General features: G+C 48.7%; 1 long non-coding RNA gene across 4 annotated transcripts; it reads right to left on the bottom strand.

Moving 5' to 3' along the window:
- Positions 1-744: 744 nt before the first annotated feature.
- On the bottom strand, positions 745-3,290 carry LOC104913853. 4 transcript variants are annotated; one of them, XR_004161760.1, is made up of 5 exons: positions 2,678-2,781; positions 2,474-2,572; positions 2,254-2,314; positions 1,091-1,236; positions 745-951 (listed from the first exon to the last, which is right to left on the bottom strand). It is a non-coding gene; the product is annotated as an uncharacterized LOC104913853 (long non-coding RNA). The 4 variants fall into 4 exon arrangements; XR_002120871.1 differs by lacking the exons at positions 2,474-2,572; positions 2,678-2,781 and adding an exon at positions 3,202-3,288 and having other exon boundaries at positions 2,254-2,320; XR_795672.2 differs by lacking the exons at positions 2,474-2,572; positions 2,678-2,781 and adding an exon at positions 3,202-3,266 and having other exon boundaries at positions 2,254-2,317.
- Positions 3,291-22,037: the final 18,747 nt, after the last annotated feature.

Genomic DNA, 22,037 nt, shown 5'->3' with positions numbered 1-22,037 from the left:
GGGGGGAAGGAGATTCCAGTGATTCAGACTTGGCACAGGGATAACCATCTGCCTTGGCATAATGGGAAATAACAATGCTGTTGATTTCTCCTTCTTCCTCTTGGAAAGATAGAGCCTTTGGGGAGCTTTTAACTAGCAAGCTTACTTTTGCTGAGATGTTTCCCTAGAGCACTCTCCTGGTTTTTGGCTTGTGTGAGCAACCAGCACAGCCCAGGCAGGGTAGGTTTGGTTCCCTCTGCACCAGGTTGGTCTGCAAGGATGGGAGCAAGGGTGGGCAGCATGGCTGCTCTCAAGGGGTTTTTAAGAGAAATGATAGACTTAATTCCCCATTAGTGGGCATGGCAGGGATGGTTTGATGGTTGGACTAAATGATCTTAGTCTTTTCCCACCTTAATGGCTCTGTGATTCAAAGCCTGTCTGGGACAAGTCCCCATGGCTCCAGCCCAGCTGGTACCTGTGGCTGGAGGTCCCAAACCATGTGGGCAGTCCCAACCATTTTTCCTTCTTCTTTTTCCCTCTCCTTCCTTCCCTCCCCTCTTTCCTACCACCGTGTGATCTATTGTGAGATAATAGCTCCAATTGCTCCAAATTGCTTATTGAGGACTCGGTGGTAAATCAATGATTTTAAATGGGATCACAGAATAGCAATCCTAACAACAGCAGAACAATAGTAAAAAAAAATAAATGGAGTTGGCCAGCAGAAAGGAGTGGCCAGGCTGCTTCATTCATTGCCTGCAGCTGATGTGGGCTGTAGGGTAGGGGCCCATCGAGGAACATGAGCTATCAGGACCTCAAATAACCATTTTCTTGCTTTTAAGAGCTTGAGTGAGAAAGTGAGAGCAGCAACGCTGTCACTAAGCAACCTCCCAAGTTTTGAGGATGCAGGAGGAGGTGAGGGGGCTCGTTGTCTTTCTGCTGCTGAATCTTCAGTTCTGCTTGGTCCTGAAATCACTGCGTGTGCGCAAGACAAAAAGATGCAAACAAAAGCACCGTAAGAAGCTTCAGGGAGTGGATGAATGAACACACTTCCCTCCACATTTTTCCCTCCTCCTCGATTAATACATTTCATTTGCTGCATTAGCAACTATACCTTCATCTGCAAGGTGAAAGGTGGCCTCAGCACAGCCAAATGGAGATGAGATGAATGGAGGGGTGCAGGGATGGGGAGAGAGGAGAGCTGAGCACAACATCCCATGGGGGTGGGAAACACAATGGGTCAGCATCACAGCAGTGGGACTGAAAAGAGATGAAAGAAATCATGAGCCAAATTTTCTGCTGCACTCTGTGATCATTTTTTATCTCTGCCACCCAACCCAATGTAGCCATAGCAAAATCCCTGGAAGAGGGATAGTTTGGTCTGGCACCTCAGATCCCAAAAGCAGGAACTGGAGGGGATGATGTGAGTTCCAGGGCTGTGTAAATTAACTCCACTCAGCTGCAGGGCAGGATAAGGAGAAGCATTTGAGGAACCAGCGAGTCCCACATGGGCATGGGTTGGGATTCACCCAAAGGAAGGGAGAAATTGGGCTACTAAGCAGACTTGTGCAATGGCTAAAGAACATTTCCAATAACGGCCACAGGCATTGTGCTATAACCATATAAATAAACACTGCGTTATTCAGGAGGCAAGAACTTGCCTGTGACACACAATGCACAATTAGCTATATTTAAAAGCTCTCTGCAGGGCTGGATTTAGCAAACTCATCCCACCCCAAAGAGCAAAGCTCAACTTCCAGCAGGTCCCTGTCTCGCTGACTCCAGATGAAGCATATGCCTCGCTGCAGCGCTTATTCTGTGCTTGATTTATTGACTGATTTATTTAAAAATGTAACGTAACGCTGCTGACAGCTCAGGCTTCAGAGACCTGTCCAAGAATAATTTTTATGAACAGAGACGGAGGCAAAATCTAACTGGGTTATAAACTGACATGATAAAGCCGTCAGCTCAGCAGCGCTCAGCACAGGCACCTCCTGCCTCCCTGCGCAGGATCTCAGTCTGAATTGGGGTTTCCACCTATCCAGAGAGGTTTATCCCTCTTTGGAGCATTAGAGAGAGGAATAAAGACCAAGAGGGGACCAAGAGAAGGTGGTCTGGGAGCATCACTGCATGGTGCTGTGCCCACCCGAACCCAATTCCCATCCCAAAGAAAGGCATGGGGTGGGAAGTTTGGAGGACCAGCAAACACCACAGGTCATGCCAAGGCTGGGGCTTTGCTGGTGTTGCTGGGTTGTGTGAAAAGGGCTCTTTACAAACCTGGTGCCACCCGGGTCCCTCTAAACCGCAGGAGGAAAAGCTTCATCCACAGCGCCCTGAGCTGCTGCTGAGGTTAGGGACAAAATTAGCAAAGCTTCTTCTCACTTTGCTGCTCTCCTTGTCTGTAAATACTTGGAGATAGTAGCCCTAAAAGCACCTTAGAGAGACGGCAGCGGTAAAATTACATCAAGCCTAGGGGCTTAAACTGATTGAAGGATACATTTTCCGAGCTGATACAGAGAAAGCAGCAGCAAAGCCCCGGTGTGCTGAGCAGCCTGTGTGGTTTGATCATTTGTTGTCCTCCTAACCGGCCAGGGAGCTAGGAAAAGGCCTGAGAATGTTTTGGGAACCTGCTCACAAGGAGTGAAGCTGCCAGGGGTTTGGGGAACTTGTTAAGCCAGAGGCAAAAGTCTCTGCAATTTACCATGCAAACAACTGGATAAAAGAGGAGAAGCGTGCTCCTGTCCCACTGCAGGGTTTCTGCACCAAGTTGCGCAAGGGATTGGTGGTCTGTTGGGAACGAAAGGGACAGGGACAAAGCAGCCACTCCAGCCAGGCTGCACTGATGTTTGGGAGCTGAAGGGGCAGCTCCATTATCATAGAATGGCTTTAGGTTAGAAGGGACCTTAGAGATCACCTAGTTCCATCTATGTCATCGATGAAGATGCTGAAGAGCGCTGGTCCCAAGATGGAACCCTAAAGGACACCATTCATCACTGCCTCCAACAGACACAGAGCCATTGCCCGCAGGTCTCTGGCTGCCACCATCCAACCAATTCCTCATCCACTTAGTAGTCCCCCCTTCAAATCCATACCTCTGTGTAATGCTATAACAGGACGGAAAGTGCCACAATAATACAGGGTAGCAAAGTCCTTTGCTACAGCTAATGAGAACAAGCCCAAACGCAGCAGCTGCAGATACAGAAATAAAGGAAAAGAACTGCTTACCTTTGGAAGGCCTCAGGCATGCAAGGATCTCCAGCAAGAGATACTCTCACCTACACTGCCTGCCCTTAAGTGGGGTCTGGGAAGGAGTGGATCCTGGCTCCACGCCTTCCAGTCACTCAGATACATTGCTTGCACCTGAGCAACCCTGGGTTGGTCCTGCCTTGCCACCAGGTGCTCAATCACTGTTTCAGGCCATGACTTAGCATTTCCACTACACTCTCCAATTTAGAGATAAGGATGTGGTGCAGGAGCATGTCAAAGGCCTTGCACAAATCCAGGGAGATGCCCTTCCTTTCTCCACTGATGCTGTCACTCCATCGTAGAAGGCCACCGGATGGGCCAGGCGGTATCAGTGTGACCTTAAATGAATACAAACCTCCTGCACCACTGAGCCCCAACGACTGCCAGCCCTCCTGTCCCACTGTGAGCTGAGGTGGGGGCTGTGTGCTCTGACCCCCACAGTACCTCTGATCAGTGTTACTCTGATGGCTTCCTCCCCAACCCCAGGGGATCGCTGACCCTTCCTGCACCCACACTGACACCAATAATCGATGACAGCATGCTTGCTGGGAGCAGGAAATGCAGTGAGGGATGGAGGCTTGCTGCACACCGATGGGGAAATTTGCCAGCCGATGGGAATAAATGTGCCAAAAGGATTGTTAAGGATCTTTGCTCACCCCCATTGAACCTTCTGGCTGCTCGTCAGGGGTTGGAAGGGCACAGAGCAGGGATGTGTGACCCTGAACCTAAAACTGTGAGTGGCTGTGTCACACAGCCTGCAGACCTCCCCACTCCTCCAAACACAGAAATCACAACGTCAAAGGCATTCAGCATCCATGGTGGCCTCCAGGGACCGCAGCAGGAGGGGGGATGCAGTGCCACATCACACGTTCACTTGCCATCTCCCTCCAAAAACCTTCCTGCTTGCTCATCTCCCCAGAGACAGAGCAAGGGAGCGTTGTGCTCAGCTCTGATCAATGGTTTGGGACAGAGCACTGATAAAAGAACCTCAGTGCTGGCTCATGCCATCACTCCGGAGCAGGGGCAAAAAAGAGCAAAGGTAAAGGGCAGTGTCTCTTTTTGCAGCAAGGAAGGGATTTAAAACATCAGTACCAAGTGTCTATCTATATGATGGTGTCATCTTCCAGGATGATGACAGGGAGAGGGAGCCCAGACGTGGCACCAGAATGGTGCTTAATGGGGGACCTTGGGGCCACGAGCTAATGCTGCCTGCAGCCAAACTGTGGGCATAGGGATAGCAAGGTGCTGCCATAGAGCCCAGATGGGCTGCAAGGATCTGGGAGGAAAATAGGTTACACAGGACTTTACTGAATAGCACAGAGCTGGCAACACGCTAATATAAATGCTGATTTAAGTTTGATGAAAGCCAGGAAGAGTTCCTCTAGAACGTATTAATTAGCTTGATGATGAGGTGTTTGCAAAATGAAAATGCAAAGCGGCAGCCATGGGGAGGAAAGGTATGGGGGGAGGGAGAGCCTTGGCTGTGCTCCTGCACTGCTGCTCCCACTGACTGCCCCAGGGCTGGGCAGGGACATTGCTGTCGGTGCTGAGAACTGTCCTCAACAATGCTCTAGGAAGCCTGGGATGCTCTGGGGTCACCCCATGGTGCCCAGCAGCATCAAAGCCAATAGATGTTGATGCCATCACATCCAGTTCCCCACCTGGGACTATGAGAACCTCCCAATCCCGCAGTCCCATTTGCAGCAATAAATGCTTGGCCATACCCAAGCTGTCACAGCTCCAGGCTGAAGTGTGGAGAAAAAGACCCTGAAGCCTCTTCTCTTGATCTGTCAAAGGCAGGATTGTAGCTGATGGGCACTCATCACTATTCAGCACTTCATCCTCACACACCTGCCTCTGCTCCTCTCCCTTTGCAGAGCAGAGCCACAGATTTGCTTCGGGAGGGCTGGCACCAAATCCCCCAAAGGAGCAAGAAGCAGTGATAAAACAGCACCGGTGGCTTTCAGCATTTTTTAGGGAGCAAAGTGCTGGAGGGGACAAACCCCAGCTGCCAGCTGGGCTCACTGCAGTGATGCTGCCCAGGCACAATTGAGCTCTGTGCAGACCGGAGTGGTCAACTGGATGGGTTTGGTGGTGGATGCGACCACATCAGTTTTTTTTCTCCAAAAGCCTCAAGATTTGGGCACTCAGATTTATAGAGACTGGCTTAATTCTACAAAAGGGGAGGAAGAAAGAGAATTGGGAGCTCATGACTAGAGATGCTAGAAGTGAGGGCATCCTTTGCACCAAAACTGCCCTAGACCCAGACTTCCTCTTCTTTTCCTGCACAAGAATTTAAAGAAAAGCAAGTGTTCCCAGCTGACATCCTCTTGGAAGGCTGTAGGTTAAAAATATCCTTCTGAAGGGAGATAAAAAAAATCCCTACTGATAAGAAAAAAACAAGGCAATGCCAACTGAGCCCATCTACAAACCATCAAGCCTCCAATCCCATCTTCAAAGCATCAAGGACACCTTTCCATTCCCCCAGCAAATCCTTATACTTTGTGGCTTTCCTGTGAAGTTTTCCCTGTGCAATTCATTTCTATTCCCCCACCACTCTGTCTTTTTCTTTTCCCCCTTCCTCTTTCTCAAGCAATCCCCACGAAAGCACAGCTTCCTCTCCCAGCCAGCCCATGCTCATCTGTGTATGGAGAAAAACCAACTCAGGGGCTTTGGCTGTCAGCAAAGCTTTAGAGAAAATAATGATAAAAGTGGTAAAAAAAATAAACATGAATGTTCTGCAGGGGATGGTTGGATTTGAAGGATGTGAAGAGCTCCAAGTGGAACATCAGCATTTGAATTCTGTTCTCTTGGGGTAGTGAAGCTGGACTTCGTTTATAGGTCTGGGAGGTTTGGGGCAGCTCTTGGTTGGCCTCATCCTGTCCTCACTTTTTATTATAGAATCATTAATTTTGGAAAGACCAACAGGATCATCCAGTCCAACCATCAACCCACGCCTGTGACTGCACTAAACCACATCCCCCAGTGCCACAAGTCCCATTTCTCAAACACCTCACAGGGCAGCCTGCACCAGTGCACAGCCTTTTGGTGAGGTGGGGGTCAACATGCAGCCAATCTCAGCAGAACGTCCATCCATGTGAGATCTGGGATAGCCTCCATCACTGAATGGCCTCAAACCTCCATGCCCTGACATCCCATTCCCCAGAAGGGCCATGACCAAGCACCATACCCTCTGCCCTTTCATCCCACCTCACCCAAGTCACATCCTGGAGAGCTTCAAAAAGGAATGGCCAAACATCCCCAAACAGCACAGGCCCTCTCCAAAGGGAAAGAGATTGATTCAAAGCGACTGCTCCTTTGGAAATTTCCTCCTGCTGAAGAAGAAAAATGAACAAAACACCCTTTTCTTCAGGAAAAAAAAAAAAAAAACAACAACAAAACAAAAACCCAAACCACACACAACGTGGAAATGAAGCTCAGATCAGCACTGAGCCCTGTAATGGGAGCAGACACCATCCTGCCATGCCTGCACAGACCACAGACAAATTGTTCCGGGTCAGTGAGAAACAACACAGGCACTACTGGGGGAGTGACAGAGCACAGCAATTCACGTCGGCGTTGTTAATTAAGACTTTTACTCTCCGGAGCAGCAGTGACAGCAAAACCTCATATTTGGGCAAAGAGAGGGAGGTGGCTCACATTGACATTGAAGCATCACCAGACTGCAGCAGCCCCATCGCTTCCTGCATCGAGGCACAGTCATTCCAAGAAGGTCTGATGCACCCAATGAGCCACTGGTGGGGATGGAGGGATCAGGGCTGGGCACACGTGGCTGAGCGCAGGAGAGCCGTGCCTGGAGGCAGAGAACTCAATAATCCATCAGCATCCCAGCGCAGGCTCTGCAGCACGACTTTAATAGACTTATCTTTACCACAATAATGTATTTTATTTTTTCCAGTGCACATTCATTATTCACACGCTTATTTCCCCACGGATTATGTATGTTGCCTGAGCTCTGTTCTCCCGCCTTATTTTCACAATGTTGGCTCTGGTACCTACTTATTTTTACAGCATTGTCACCTGCAAACGGGTTTCTATTTAATCGCCAAAACTAATAATACGGCTCAGTGGAGATGTCGGAGGTAGGACGCTCTCTTGCTTCTGAAGTCTCTTGTCTCAAAGACATCAGCTGCTGGCACCGGAGCATCCTGCAGTGAGTTGGGGGCTCTGAGCTCACCTTGGGGTGCAGCACTCAGAGCCCTGGGATGGAGCTCACTGGTGGGATAAGTGCTCATGATGAGGGACATGCATTACCTGCTCTGCTGCACCTGCAAGGGTTGCTTCTACACGGAGCAGCTGGATGAACCAGACCTTATGAGGACAAGTTCTGGCATTTCCTAATCTCCAAGTTGCTGGCATGTTAAAGCAAGTCATGTTCCCTTTAGCACAGCATTGCCAGGAGCCTGATTTTGACCCACAGTCCTTGAAACACGCAGACACATCCAGGTACTCACACACACAAAAAGCTCTGAGCCTCCCCCACGGAACCATTCATGTTGGGGAAGATCTCTCAGTTCCCAAAGTCCAATCCCAACCCATCCCCACAGCTAACACCTCCAGGGATGGTGACCTTCCCTCCCATGCAGTGTGCGCCACTGCATCAGCACTCTTTCAGAGAATAAATATTTCCAAACATCCAACCCAAACCTCCCCTGGCACAACTAATGCATGACCACACACTGCAACAGCAGCACCAACCTCCTTAGCACCTTAATGATCCATGTTTCAGCTGACTCTTGGTTAATTTTGGTGTTGGAGTATTCTTGTGGAGGATGATGATTTAATGTTCTCACTTTGATTCACAGGAGAGGGAGGTTGCTTTGCAGCAGAGGACACGAGGGCTCGTGTTTGCACACATGCCTTCCTGTGTTGGGAAGCAGCAACACAAACACCACTTCTGCAAGCTGTGCCCCCTGACTTTGCTGCAGAAGTTTCTCCTCTCCTCACCTCTAAGCCATGCATTATTCTGCCCACGTCCCTGCACTCGCTCCCTTCAATGAGTCATAAATAAGGCATAAGGCATGCTAAAAGGGAAGATAGAACATCTGATCTTCTATTCTTGTTTGTTGCAAAGTTGCAATGGATACGGATGCCTGCTCCCCGTGCGGCCTTTCTGCAGACAGCGAGTGCCAAACTGCACCAAGCAGGGATGCCCAACCATTCCAAGATCAATGGGCTGAGGTTGGCATCAAGCATTGCCATCCTACAGCCAAAATTCACCTTCCCCCTGGCAGGAGGTCCTGATGCAGTGGGCATCTCCCACCCTGCTGCTCACCTTGCGAGCAAAACATTCAGCAAATAAAGGGTATTTTGTTTTCCTTGTGTGGTTTCTCAAAAAAAGAGGCCCAGGCAATCTCACCCCCCCGCATCTGACACAGCTGTTGCTTCTTCTCTCGGAATTTCATAGCTTACCAGCCAATTTCAACCAAATCTGACAGTAGTAATAGGAATCTGAAAAGAATTGTGTTACTACAGGCTGCGTGAGGATCTGCAGCCTGGCTGAGCGGTAAGAGATGTAATTAACAGCCCCACTGAGGAACAGGCCACATTGCAAGTGCCTTCCCCACAAGACAAATCCCTAACTCCAGCTGAAGGGAAAGGCTTTGTTTGCCTTCAAGATTAAAAATTATTTCAATATTTGCAAGTGAAGCTCTTTCGCAGCAACACATTTTGTCTTCAGTGTCCTTCCTTCTGACACAGAACAACTTGCTGAAGTTGGCACTGGCCCACAAACACTATGTTTCGGGGCCAACTTCCCCTTACCTAGGGTAAAGGATGAGAGATAATGGCCTTAAGTTGCACCAGGGAGGTTCAGGTTGGATATATGGAAGAATTTCCTCTCCTAAGAGCAGTGATGCAGTGGCACAGCTGCCCAGGAAGGTGGTGGGGTCACCGTCCATGGAGGTGTTTGATAAATGGGTACATGTGGCAATGAGGGACGCGGTCGGTGGGGATGGGTTGATGGTTGGAGGAGTTGAATGGTGGGTTACAGCCATGAAACAGTCTGAATGTTTTTTAAAAGATAAACAAATTGCCCTTCTTAGCCAATGTAACAAGTGCCTTCATTTCCTTCCAATATATATCATCCTTCGAATGCTCACCTGAGACAAATGCTTTATGAGAAATAAAAGAGGAAAAAGAAAGAGGATGATGAATACAGAAGCCCTCACCTCTCTCAGCCTTGCCAGGGATACAAGAAACCCTTCAGCTTCTGGAATAAACACAACAAACCCCAAACCTGAGAGATTTGCTAGGAGGAGAGAAAAAAAGATTAATAAATCCAATTCCCAGCACTGGAAGAGCTGTGGAGTGGGGAGAGAGGCCTGGGGAAGGAACGAGTGGGAATAACATAAAAACAGAGTCAATGCAGGAGAAATTATTTAAGAGGCAGAAGAAAGTAGTTTAAAAAAAAGGGAAAAAAATCAACTCTTTCTGGGGGGGAAGTGGAAAAAACATTAGGGAGAAAGTAGGCCATTTGCTAAACAATAAAAGGGATGAAGCAGATGATGAGTCTAAAATGGCTGAGATGCTAAACTGCTTTAAAAAAAAAAAACTGCTTTTATTGAGAGAAATGTGGAAAAGTGGTTTGAACAATTAGGAAGGTAACAAAGGCCTCATGAAAACAGCTGCAGGGAAAGAGAAATGCTCAGAAAGAGGGAGCATGGGGGAGGCATCGCCATTGGGTGATCAGCTGTAGGGTGAAGCCATGGAACTGATCCATGGGGCCCTATCCTGCAGAGAACCCAAATCTGCCATTGGGTTCAGGAGCAGAAATGTAGGGTTGGATCCAACCATGGAATCTGCTGTGGTGTAGAAGAGGTGATGGGAATCCCACCAGGCAAAGGGAAGCACTGCTTCACCTTCTAATAGAGGCAAGTTAAGGACAACAGAGCAAGTTCTCTCTGGATATCAGGATGTGATATTTCTTCCCAGGGGGCAAAATGGAAGAATGATGGAATTAAATTAAGAAAGAGGAAGCTAAAATTGAATATCTGAACGGGAACATTGCTCCGAGTAATTCTCAGCTCAGCAGGGAGAGCATCCTGGAGCAGCAGCCAGAGCTGGGAGAAAGACGAGTGCTTAAATGAGATTGTGGGGTCTGCTTCAAAGGGACCATAAGGGACATAAGGACAGGGAAGAAAAAGGCAAAAAAATTAACAAAGTTACTCTACATCATCAAATTTCCTCTGCACCAGCCACTTGAATTCTCACTTTTAAAGGAGAAAAGCAGAGAGCAGGTGATGTAGACCCCAAAGAGGGCACCCAGCCACACAGGACAACTGTCTGCTGCCTCAGCTTCCCCACAGGTGACACAGAAGAGAGAGGTGACTGCACCCCCACCTCTGTGCTATTATCACACACAAACAACCCAAGCATCCACTTTTCCCCAAACCAAGTTCCCAACAGCACCCAAAGAAACTTCTTTAAGAACCAAGAGGGACAGCAGGTGGGAACCAACACCCTCCTATTTTCCTTACATTTCTCCTTAAATCCCCCTGAGTCATGCAATTCACAGCCCCAGCATCACTTGAAATGAGAGCAAAGCATCCCCCAAAAAAGCCCATCCCCTCTGCAGCTCCAGACGGCGGACAAAAATAGCTGTGTTCCTACAGCACCAAAGCAACTTATCCCCAGACAGAAGCCCAAACCTCTCCCTATGCCCTGGGGCCCCATTTATAAAGAGCTGTGGAAGCCCACAGCCCATCACCTGTGATGAACTGAGGGGCTGCAGGTGGGGCTCGCCTGGCGTTGCCTTTAAAGGAACAGTTTTCTTGGTGAATGCAGGGATTTAAGCAACTGATTTTGAATTTCTTTTGTATTATGGCATGTTGTGGTTTGGGGAGGAGAGAAGCTTACAATTTTGGGAAAATGAAACCACATTCACGTTGTTGGGGAGAGGCTGCTGGTCTCTGATCCCTCCTGGAAAAGTGGGGCAAAATAGACAAATGGGGCAATAGGGATGTGTAGGGCTTCCCAAGCAGTGGGGTGGATGGGGAAGCTTGCTGAGCATCACCTGTTTTGGAGCTGTGTGGTCCCTGTTCCCCACTCCAGATGAGACTCTGGGGATGCAGAACTCCCTGGCCATCCATGGTCCCAGCACATATCTCTGAGCCATGCAGGACTGCAAGGAGCAAAGCAAAACCCCTGAGCCATCTTCTGGGGCACGATCCCTGGAATGCAGATACAGCCCATGATGGGGGAGAGGGAACTGCTGGCCGTGAGCCACGCAGCACAGATTGGTGGCTGGTACCAAATGCCTTGATCTGTGAGCTAAAAATTATATGTGCAAGCCAAACAGGAGAAAAAGGCTAGAAAGCAAAATTTAAGAGATTTGGCAAGAAAAAAAATGATGGCTCTGTGGGTGATGGGCCAGAGGAAGCAATATTGGGACTGGTTTGGAGAATCTGCGTGTTGAGTGGAGAATCCTGAGCATAAGATGAGGGGATGCTGAGCGGAAGGCTGGATGTAAGTACGAGTCCAAAGTGCTTTCTACTTAAATCTGGGCCATTGACCATCAAGAGAGCTGGCTCCTGAGTCTGCAGCTCCTGGTAGCAACTTGGGGGACATCTAAATGGGCCATAGTGTAATAAGTGAAAATGAATGTGTTGTCCAGAGAAGCTGTGGATGTCCCAGCCTTGGAGGTGCTCAAGGTCATGTTGCATGGGGCCTTGGGCAACCTGATCTAGTAGGTGGCCACCAGCCCACAGCAGGGGTTGGAACTGGCTGGGCTTTAAGGTTCCTTCCAACCCAATTCATACTGTGGTTCTATGATCCTATAAAAATCCTGCCTGACAGTACTTGGTTTGGGTTTTGCTCAGGAATGAGGAGCATCACCTTGCCATGTTACCACGTCTTGGGCGTTCACCTGCTGGAAGTGCCTTGGAGGCTGTCAGCATGAGACCAAGACAAGCAGTCTCTGCTAACAGCAGGCATCCAACTGGAATGGGCTTCCAGCTAAAGCAAGCTTCCAAAACACAGAGTCCCGGTGTCAGAGCTGTCAGGAGATATGTTGTAAATGGGCCTTGGATGTACCAGCACCTTGTAACGCTGCACAGAGAGCTTGGTGGATTGAGTGGAAAAATGATGACTTTTCAGAAGAAATAATATTCTACAAATTGTGTGTGGGGGGAAAACGCAGTATCTTGTACTGATGTGAAACCACTGGTTTTATACAAGCAAAAAGGAGTTTATTCTAGGAGAAATGGTTCCAAAAGAGGGTTGGGCAATAACCCTGCAATGCTGAGGCACACAGCAGTTGCTGGAGTGTTTGTGTGAGCAGTCAGACCAGGCACAGTGTTGATCCACCTCCCCCCCAGGTCCCCTTTTTACTCATATTTGTTAACTTGGTTCTTTCACTGTTATATACTTATCACAGCTACAAGCTCCAGCCCTTTTTCCTCAAATAACAGTGAGAAACACAACAGCTCAGATGTTCCGTCATGTTTTTTAATATATTTGCCCTCCAGGGCTGCAGAGAAAGCACAGAGAAATTGTTCTGATGGCTTAGCCTGGGGATGGAAAGGGGACTTGGCGATGGAAAAAGCATGGATGTGGGGTGGCTGGATCCCTGGGCACCTTGTCCTGGGGCTGAGGCTGCTGTGGTGGGCAAGCACCACAGAGAGAACTGGGACACTGCAAAGAATGGACACTAGGACCAGGCACAAGATCACCTGGAGCATCCATGAGCTGGATGCACCTCCCAAACCCTCTGGAGTTTGGGCCAGCATCTATGGAGGAAGGCAGCCAACCAGTGTCCAAGTGCCCTAGGGCTGCAGCCTCTGTGTTCACTGCCTGCAATGTCACTGCTGAGCCCAAGTGAGCCATCCTGGGGCAAAACAACAACAGCTGAACTCGTTAGCAGCATTGCAATGTTGTTAGCTAGGATGAGGTTTACATGGAGACCAGGCAGAAAAATAGGGCTGGAAGTGGGAGGGAAGGAAAGGTCTCAATTCACACCTTTCCACAGAAAGCCTTCCCAAACACAACAACAAAAGCCAAATTTGTGGCTGTAATTAGGAGTGGGGGAAAGAAAAAAATGCTTGTTGCATGACATTTCTTTTGGAGTTCTCTTTTGTTGGAAAATGGAGTTCGTGTGCTGCACAGTGGCTGGGGCCAAGGCTGCAGGTCTGGGGACAAATGGCAGTGGTGGAGATGCTGGATGGGGACACAGGAAAGGACAACATGATGAAGATGGTGCTGACATCCCAAAGGCAGCAGCACTCTGTTTCTGCCCCAATCTACACCCCACAGGCACAAAAATCTGGGCTCTTCCCATTGCTGCTCTCTTATTTCTGATGGAACTCAACCAATGCATGGAGGCTGCTCTGCTCATTTAGCTCATGCCTGGTGCTTTGTTCAGTGAAGCAGAGCCCGAGGACATACTAAAGCCACACACCGCTTCCCTTTCCTGCCAAGGGGAGAGCAAACCAAAACTCATCCCTTGTGCCTCTCCTGTGTTGGACCATCGGCTGAGGGCTTGTAAATTACTTTTTAATTTGCTTCAGTGCAGCAGAGGAAAGCTGGGAACAGGGGCTGGGGGACTCGCTTGTGAATTTTTCAAAGTGAGCTCTGCTTGCTCTTGCATGAAAAGGACATGCTCGAAGAGTCTAGTTTTGCCTTGGGTAGAAAGCTCTCTTTAAAAAAAAAAAAAGAAAAGAAAAAAGAGAAAAAAAAGAGAGATGGACAGCTTCTGAATTTTGTAGAATGGCCCAGGAGCTCTCCCATATCAACGAGAATAACAGAGTGGGGTTGGTGTTAACAGACTGCAAACTGGGTCGATCAGGGCTGAGGAGGGTCTCCCCTCCCTGGCCGGTGATTCAGCATATTTTGATTTTTTTATCTCATCCTGGCAGGTACTGAAAAGGAATTGCGAAGAAGCCAATTCCTCACCAAGGGGAAAATCCTCCTTTCAGCTAGCGTTGGGAACTGGAGTGCACAGATTAACACAGTGCAAAAGAGCAACTTGAAAATCCCTAACCAAAGCAACGCTTCCTCCCTGTGTTTTTCATGGCAGATTTCCCACCGGCTCCATGAGCACATGCTTGTGGGAAAGGCTCATGGCCCCAACACAGTGCACGAAGAAGATTTCCAAGAGTTACGTGGATAGGAGTGAATGGGGCTGTCTCCTCGCCATCCATCACACAGCTCTGGCACAAGATGCCTCCTGCATTGCCCCAGCTTGGCAACTGCTGCCAGGCTCCTGCCATTGTGCTTCCACCCATCCCTCCTGCACCATATGGCTCTCTCACACCAAATCCCAGGGGGCCCCTTCCAACAGCTGCTAATGACTCCTCATTAATAGCAGGACTCTGGAAGGGCACCAGTGATGCCCCTCTTGAAGGTGAACCTTCTATGGATGGATTTTGGCTTCGGATCTTCACCTTCACAAACAGCCCAGATCACCTCCAGCACCAGCAGTGACGGTTTGGGTAGCATCATTTGCCATGCACTGAGCAGCTGGAAGTTTATAGCCACAGTTTATGGCGCTTCCAGCCTCTGGGCTTCATGCATGGTGGTTGCCAACATCCCAGAGGATCTGCAGCAAGCCTGAAGAAGGCTGGCCTCCATGAGGAGAAAGGTTGTGGTGCCTTCTGCTTCCACAGCCCCACGAGTCCCACGGGTGATGGGGCTCAGCTAAAGAACTGAGCAGTACTTGGTCATCAAAGAGAGGAACAATCACAGCATGGTCAAAACCATCATTGTCAATGTGTCAGAGCTGGGTACCACACCTGGAGTCCCTCTTCCCCCTTATCCAACTCCACCCATTCCAGGGCCTTGCTGCCCCCAGACACCACCACAGGCAGAGAAAGGAGAGGAGACACGGGTGGGTGTGTGCATGGTGAACACAACTTGATGAGAAGTGCTAGGATAATATGGTGACTTGATTCCTGGAGCCACCAAAGCTCACATCTCTATAAATAATTTTAGCCATGAAACCTTTGACGGCTGTTTCCCCTTCACTTAAAAAATAAAATTCAAAAAAAAGAAGGGGAGGTTGGGAAAGGCTTTGTAAAACATTAGCATTCCTGAATGAGCAGAACTAACACCAGATGATTGGAGAGCAATTAAATCAGGCAACTAATTGCTAACAATTTCCACTAGGTGATGGAGCTGGTGTGTAGGAATGTGTTCCAGGGATCAAGTGGGCTGTGAGCCCTGACCTGGTGGGACAGTCCCCAGGAGGTGCCCAGAGACTGACCACACCAGCCCTGTGCAGACATGAGGATGTGCACTGGATTTTCAGAATTCAGATGCAAGCTTGGGCCCTTGAGTTCCCAAAACAGAGATGCCAAGGCGTCACCCTGTGCCCTTGTGCATGGAGCTGTTAAACATCACCTGCAGTGAGATGGATCTATCACCACATCTCATCCCACTCACGCCTCGTGCTCCAAATAAACACCCACGCTACAGTAATATGGGGAGATCAAGATGCTATGGAGCCAATATACCTCAACAAAACCACAAAACTCCAAACCTGGCCTAGCATCTCCAGGACAGGAAGGAACAGCCCTGACACCAGCAGCCCAACGCCTAGCCTGCAGCTGGAGTGGCAGCAGCTCTGCCCTCGAAGGGTTAAAGCAGAGCCATGTGGGGTGATGGAGTAACAAATTTCACTTTGCTCCTATTTGTAGTTAAAAAAAGCACTAATTCATCCTAAATCTGCCTGAAAGAGCCTTAAGTGGTAATACGCCGATAAGACGACTTTATTTGGCTTAGCATTTAGAAAGTTTTATGTGTGTAAATGGGTGAGGATATTGCAAAGGCTCATTTTCTCTTCTGCCTCTCTTGCTTTTAGAGCTGTCTGCTTCCCTTCTGCTCTGCTGCCAGCAGCGGTTCTAGAACACCATGCTTCCCCCAGCATGGGCACGAGCATTTCCTGTTCCTAAGAAGGGTATTATTGTTGGAAGTGAGACCAGCACTTGCCTGGCTGAATCTGAAGAGACCACTTGGGTTCCTCCTGGCTCCAGACTCATTCGTCCCATTGGTCCAAGGTACCAAAGAGCTCCCCAGCTTGGCCATGCCTCTTCCAAACCAACTGCTCTTGTCAGGGCCACAGGTTTTATGCAAAACCTCTCATTTCGGATGGAGATTTCTTTTCACGATCCCTTTATTTGCTCACGGGGCATGGTGCAATAAATTAATAAGGCTCACCAAGTGTTCCTGCCAAAGGTTAGCGTGGCTGCGAAGAGATCATTAGGAGTTGGGAGGAGGAAAACAAACACAGCCATGCGCTGCTCCGGCCGCAAGACGGCAAATTCTGAAAAGGTCAGTTATCAAATAAATGAGAGATGAGAAATTTCAGCAAAATGCCCCTTCTTCTTAAAGCCATCCGAGCACCAAGCTTGATGGATGCTGTAATGGGCTTTGGTCTGTCAGCTCCTGGAGTTAATTTCTGCAAGCAAGAACTTGTAGTCAACTGGCATTGGTGAATTCATGGCCAAGAGGTGCTGGAGTTGTCCTTTCAGCATCAGAGTCGCTGGTTGCAGTGCCCAACACCTGGACCAGGAAGCATCCAATACAGGGACAATTTGGGGAGCCCAGTTTCAGGCTGGAGTTGGAAGGAATGGTACTGGGAGAAGCTGAAATGTTTCATTCCAGCACTTTCAGAATGAGATATTTCACTTCAGGACTGCTCCCCCGGGATTGTTTTAAAGTGAATTGTTTTGACTTCTTTTTTCTAATGGAAGGGCTTTTTAAAATAAAAATTGACTGAATTTAAAGAAATAAAAGGGTAGATGGGCCCTGAAATGATGTTTATTGGGAGAAAAAAAGAAAAAATCTTTCCCACTGATTTGTAGTGACAGCTTTTATAGTTTTCCTCTCTTACATTCCCCAGACACAAGAAAATTTGCTCGTTTGGGTTGACACTGCCAAATAAGCCACATCAGCTGCACTCGCCTTTAATCCCCATTGCCCCATGGACATCCCATAGGACAAACATGGGCACAGCATCCCAAGGAGGAGCATCACCACCGCTGCACCCAGGAAGAGCTTCAGGAACCTGCTGAGCATCTCCAGCGCTCCAGGAGCAAAGGCTCTTCCCAGTGTTGCTCCATGGTGTTGTTGGAATTGCAGTCACGGAGCCACGAGTGTGCTCATGGTCAGGCTTGAAGGCTCTGGCAGTACTGCCATGAGCTGACCGCGGCGAGCAGGGGGCTTAATAAAGCACAAGAAATGCAAAGCAGAGCGGAGAGCGGAGCTCTGTGCCTGCCCTGACCAATTTCTGACAGCCCAGGAGGAATTGGGATGATTTCAGTTTGGTTTTAGCATTATTCCTATTCCATTTAGCTAAATAAATAGAGGCTGGGTTTAAACTAATTTAATCGTGTGCATGCAGCCAACTTGCACAGCTGAAAGCAAATCATCATTTTTATTGAACTGGTGCGGCTTGAGTTTTTAGAGGAACCGTCTGCGATGAGATGAGTTTTCAGAGGGCTCCCTGCCCTTTTCACCAGGGCAGTAATGAACTGCTTAATGGGGAGAAATGAGAGAAAGTAACCAAAAAAAAAAGAGGATAGGTGGCCGTGCAGCCAGCTTTCCAAGAGATGCCCACACTTAGAGCAATTTGCCCTGGGCTGGATTCTAGACTTGATGAGTTTATCTGCATTTAGGATTTAACAGGATCTTCCCATAAAGGTTCATGACACAAGAACAGCTATTTCAATGGCAATAATGTGAAAACAGGTATTAAACAAATATTTGAGATCCAGCGTTGAGTCTCATCGGCTTACAACCAACCTAATCCAGACGGCTTAGGGCAGCGCTGATACCTCCCAGCACTCTGCATTTCCACCCGTCCATCTTCCAGCTCACACTACTCATACCTGTAGGAGTGACCACATATCAATATTTGGGAAAATTCCTCATTTCTGGGAGTCGACTGAGTATCTGTGTTTGCAGAAATTCCCTATGTGCTGAAGGCAGGGATGCAGCAGGGATGCAGCCTGGTGCGGGCTGCGATAACCCGGCGGCGGCTTGGTGCTCTGCCATGCCATTTCTCACGTTTGTTTACTGCAGGAAATTCATCTTTTTGGCTCATGGTGGGGATTAATTAATGGTTATTGCTCCTGTGACCCTGTGATTAACTCATTTTCACATAATTGCTTGAAGACAAAACGAGGTATTAAGTAGCTGCTCTCCCTCCCCATCCCTGTTTGCCATGGCCTCAGGAAGGGCTCAGCAGTCAATAAGAACTTGTTTTTCTTTCCTAATTTTTTTTTTTTTTTGCTTTCCTCTGCATTTTCTTTGCTCGTCTCTTATAGATACAGAAGAAGAAAGTCAATAAGAATCAGGGTTAAGAGCACACCCCAGCAGAACCCTGTTGGCCTTTAAGACCTTTAGGATCTCCACGACAAATGCAGACCAAATGTTTCGGATTTGCCATCAGAGAGTCATGTTGCACAGCAAACACAGAGAGATGCAGCATGTGGGTGGGATGCATCCTGCACCAGATTCCTAACGTCCTTGGAAGGAACCAGAGCAGTCATAGAATCACAAAATATCCCACATTGGAAGGGACCTACAAGGATCGAGTTCTGGCTCCATATAGAACCACCAAAAAAACAGCCCATATGTCTCAGAGTCCAGCCAGCCATTCCCATTCCCATCCCACACAACTGCCTCAGACAGACCCAACCACAAGGGTTGCTCAGGATGGAGAGCTGGACTACAGATCCCAAAGACACCTTCTGCAGCTGTCCCTGTGCCAAGCCCCTGCCTCAGGTCCCTCTGGCTTCCAGCAGCACAGGGGAGGCTGAGCCTCCCTCCCAGCCTAATCCTGGCCCCTTGGGGAGCACCTGGTGCTGCTCTCTCCCCTCCCATAAAACCACTTCAATCCGAGATTACTGAGCAAATACACCCAGCTGGCAGAAATAATAAGCACTCAGCAGGCAGCCAGCAGCTCTGCTGGGTTTCCCTCTTCCCACACCCTTAATCTATTTTTCATAGGGAGCCTTCGAGCAATTTAAGCCAACCTTTCAAGCGGGGAGCTTTAAATTCACACACCAGGACTTGTCCCTGCTTATCCCCATAGGCCACCAGCATGGGACAAGAAGGGGACAGTGCTGTGATGCCTATGGGGTGGGACGGCTGGGGAGGACGAAGGGCTCAGGATGCAGATAAAGTTGGTGCTGGCCATATAAATGTGGAAAACGTGACCATGGGGGATTACAGTGTTGGACTCTCATCCAGAACCAAGAAACTGTGGGGCACGGGACCCTCAGCACAGTGCAGAGAAGGACCTCAAGGTGAGACTTTGCCTCAGGGTCATCCCTTGAGCAGGAAAACCAGGTTAAATGAATGAGATGCATCTCCCTCCTCTGATAGAGGTTTCCATTGCACACAGCCTATCTTGCACAGGCACAACAGGAATGAGAATAAAGTTTAAATCAAGTAATTATTTCCTTAATTTCTCTTCGGCTTCAAATGGCTTGAGGTGCCAGAGGGTTTTTTGGTTTTGGTTATGGTTTGGTTTTATTTTTCTTTCCATTTTCATCCTATTCTTCCTCTCCCTCTTTACTGGTTCTAATTGTGTCATTAGTAATTAATGACTTTGGAGGGAGATATTTTCTTTTTAATTAAATGAAGAAAAGAGGAAAGCTGTAGTGATGCACACATCATTCCACCTCTCACATGGACAGGGATTTCCCTGAAGCAGATTTTCTCACTTCCATCATTTGGAGCCTTCTGGGCTGGGACCATTTTCCATGCCTGTTTTTGGAGGTTCATCCTCCGACTGCCTCCTCATCCTCATAAGGAGCTCTTCAGCACCTCTATCATTTGGTGATAGAATCATAGAATCATTACGGTTGGAAAAGACCTCTAAGATCATCTAGTCCAACCATCAAAACATCCCCACCATGCCCACTGGCCATGTCGCAAAGTGTTGGTCCCTCCCAACATCTGAAGAACTTTGTAGAATCCCTTCCCACTGGTGCTCTAGATGCTAAAGCAATAGTAAAGCCAGCGCTGGAGCCCAGCACTGCTACACTACAGTTGGCTTCAGCCCAGTTCCAGCACTGTGATTGCCTTGGGGTCCCCGAGCATCACTTCCAGCAGGATCGATCCCTCTGCAGCAGGGATCCTCTCTCTGCTGGCCTGCACTGGGAATGAGGTGCAGGAAAAAGCATGTCCCAGCTCATCTGGTAAATGGCCAATTGCTCCTCCTGCCGATGCTCGCTGCTCCGTCCAATTCATTCCATTTGTCATTGTTTGTGGGAGTGGGACGGGAGGCCCTGGTGCTGAATGGGAACTGATTTCTTGGATGGTGGCTGGGCTGGGCAGGCAGCCTAGGCTCTGGGATGTACAAATTATTCCTGCACGCAGGAGGCACGCGCCGGATCCCAGCATCCAGCCTCTCTGAGCCACTGGGAGCACTGGGTCTGCATTGAGGGGAAGCATCGGTAGGGTGCAATGCCAATTTTGGGAGAAGCTAAATGCCTTCATTGCAGCTTTATTAACGCTTCCCAAATCACTTTCAGCTGTTGGTAGAAGTGAAGGGGCAGCAGGGATTTGGGAGAATAAAGGAAGGCCCATGTCTGCACATGCAGTGCTGTACCGGACACAGCAAAGCACAGCTGGAAGGAGGGATAATTGGCCCTGAATTAGCAGCTGATGTGCTGGCACCAGCTCCTGCAAACAGCTTGGAGCAGACACCTGCCCAACAGTCAGAGGAATTGAAGAAAAGTACTAAAAAAACCTCAAAACCTAGCATGGAGTTCAGTCCCATGTCAAGAATACACAAAGAAACAAGCATGAAAGAGCACAGGGCATTTTCCAGGGCTATTATCTGAGATTCACAGCCCTCTCAGCACATCATCTCAGCTCCTGCTGCCTTCCTGGAAAAGACTCCACAGAAAGCGAGGAGGAGAAGAGAAGGAAAATGGAGAGGGGAAAAGATAAGAGGGGATCAGGGTGTGTAGGTGGGAGATGCTGCTGGCACCAGCAGGGAACTCAAGGATGCTGAGCTCAGAGAGGAGCAGGGCTGAATTTTTGCCTTTCTGCTGGTTACAGGCTAGAAGGAGAGCTGGGGTTCATGGGACAGTTTACTGTGGTTTTGGGGCTGGGAGAAGGGATGAGGAGAGGAGCTTGGAGATCACGTTCTGTGGTCTTTCACCATGGGATGCAGAGCTGATCCCAGCTGGGACAGGGAAGTATGCCTCACTACAGCAAGATAAGAGAGGTTTCATTACAGAAATGGGGAAACACACCATTGGTCTTTGGCAGTGATCCCACTTGGGAGCCAATGTATAGAAGCGATACAAATCCAGGACCTTGAGGGATGCTGGGGCTCCATAGGGTCTGTCTCATGGTTGACCTATCCCCAAAGATGGCAAGAGGCATCCCATCCTTCACTTCAGACAGAATAAAACAGAACAGAGAAGAAATAACACAAGATGGGGGGAACCTCACCAGACACAAAACATGACAAGAGACAGGTGGCACAGCCACCCCCCAGCAGTGTTCCATGTCCCCATGGTGACACCTCCTGGCCTCGTGTTCCTGACCAAGTGCTTTCCTGCAGGGCAGCTGCAGCCCAGTTGGTCTCCTCCTTCCACCCCTATTTCCTTCTTTTTTTGCCCCATTTTTATTTTTGCAACTCTCTGGGAACCTCGCGTTAGCTACAGCTTGGAGAAAGTAATCAAGCTATTTCTAGGCAGAGAACTAATTTAATGCATGGATGACTTTAGCTCAAAAGAAGAAATAAGGACAATCAGGCATCCTAAGGGAGCAGAATAATAGGGTAATTTGCACAAGATAAGGAGCAAGGGGGAAAAAAAGGACCACTATTTGTT

The sequence above is a fragment of the Meleagris gallopavo genome, chromosome 21 (assembly GCF_000146605.3).
Source record: "Meleagris gallopavo isolate NT-WF06-2002-E0010 breed Aviagen turkey brand Nicholas breeding stock chromosome 21, Turkey_5.1, whole genome shotgun sequence".
NCBI classification, from domain to species: domain Eukaryota; kingdom Metazoa; phylum Chordata; class Aves; order Galliformes; family Phasianidae; genus Meleagris; species Meleagris gallopavo.
This window is presented reverse-complemented; position numbering and strand designations above follow the sequence as displayed.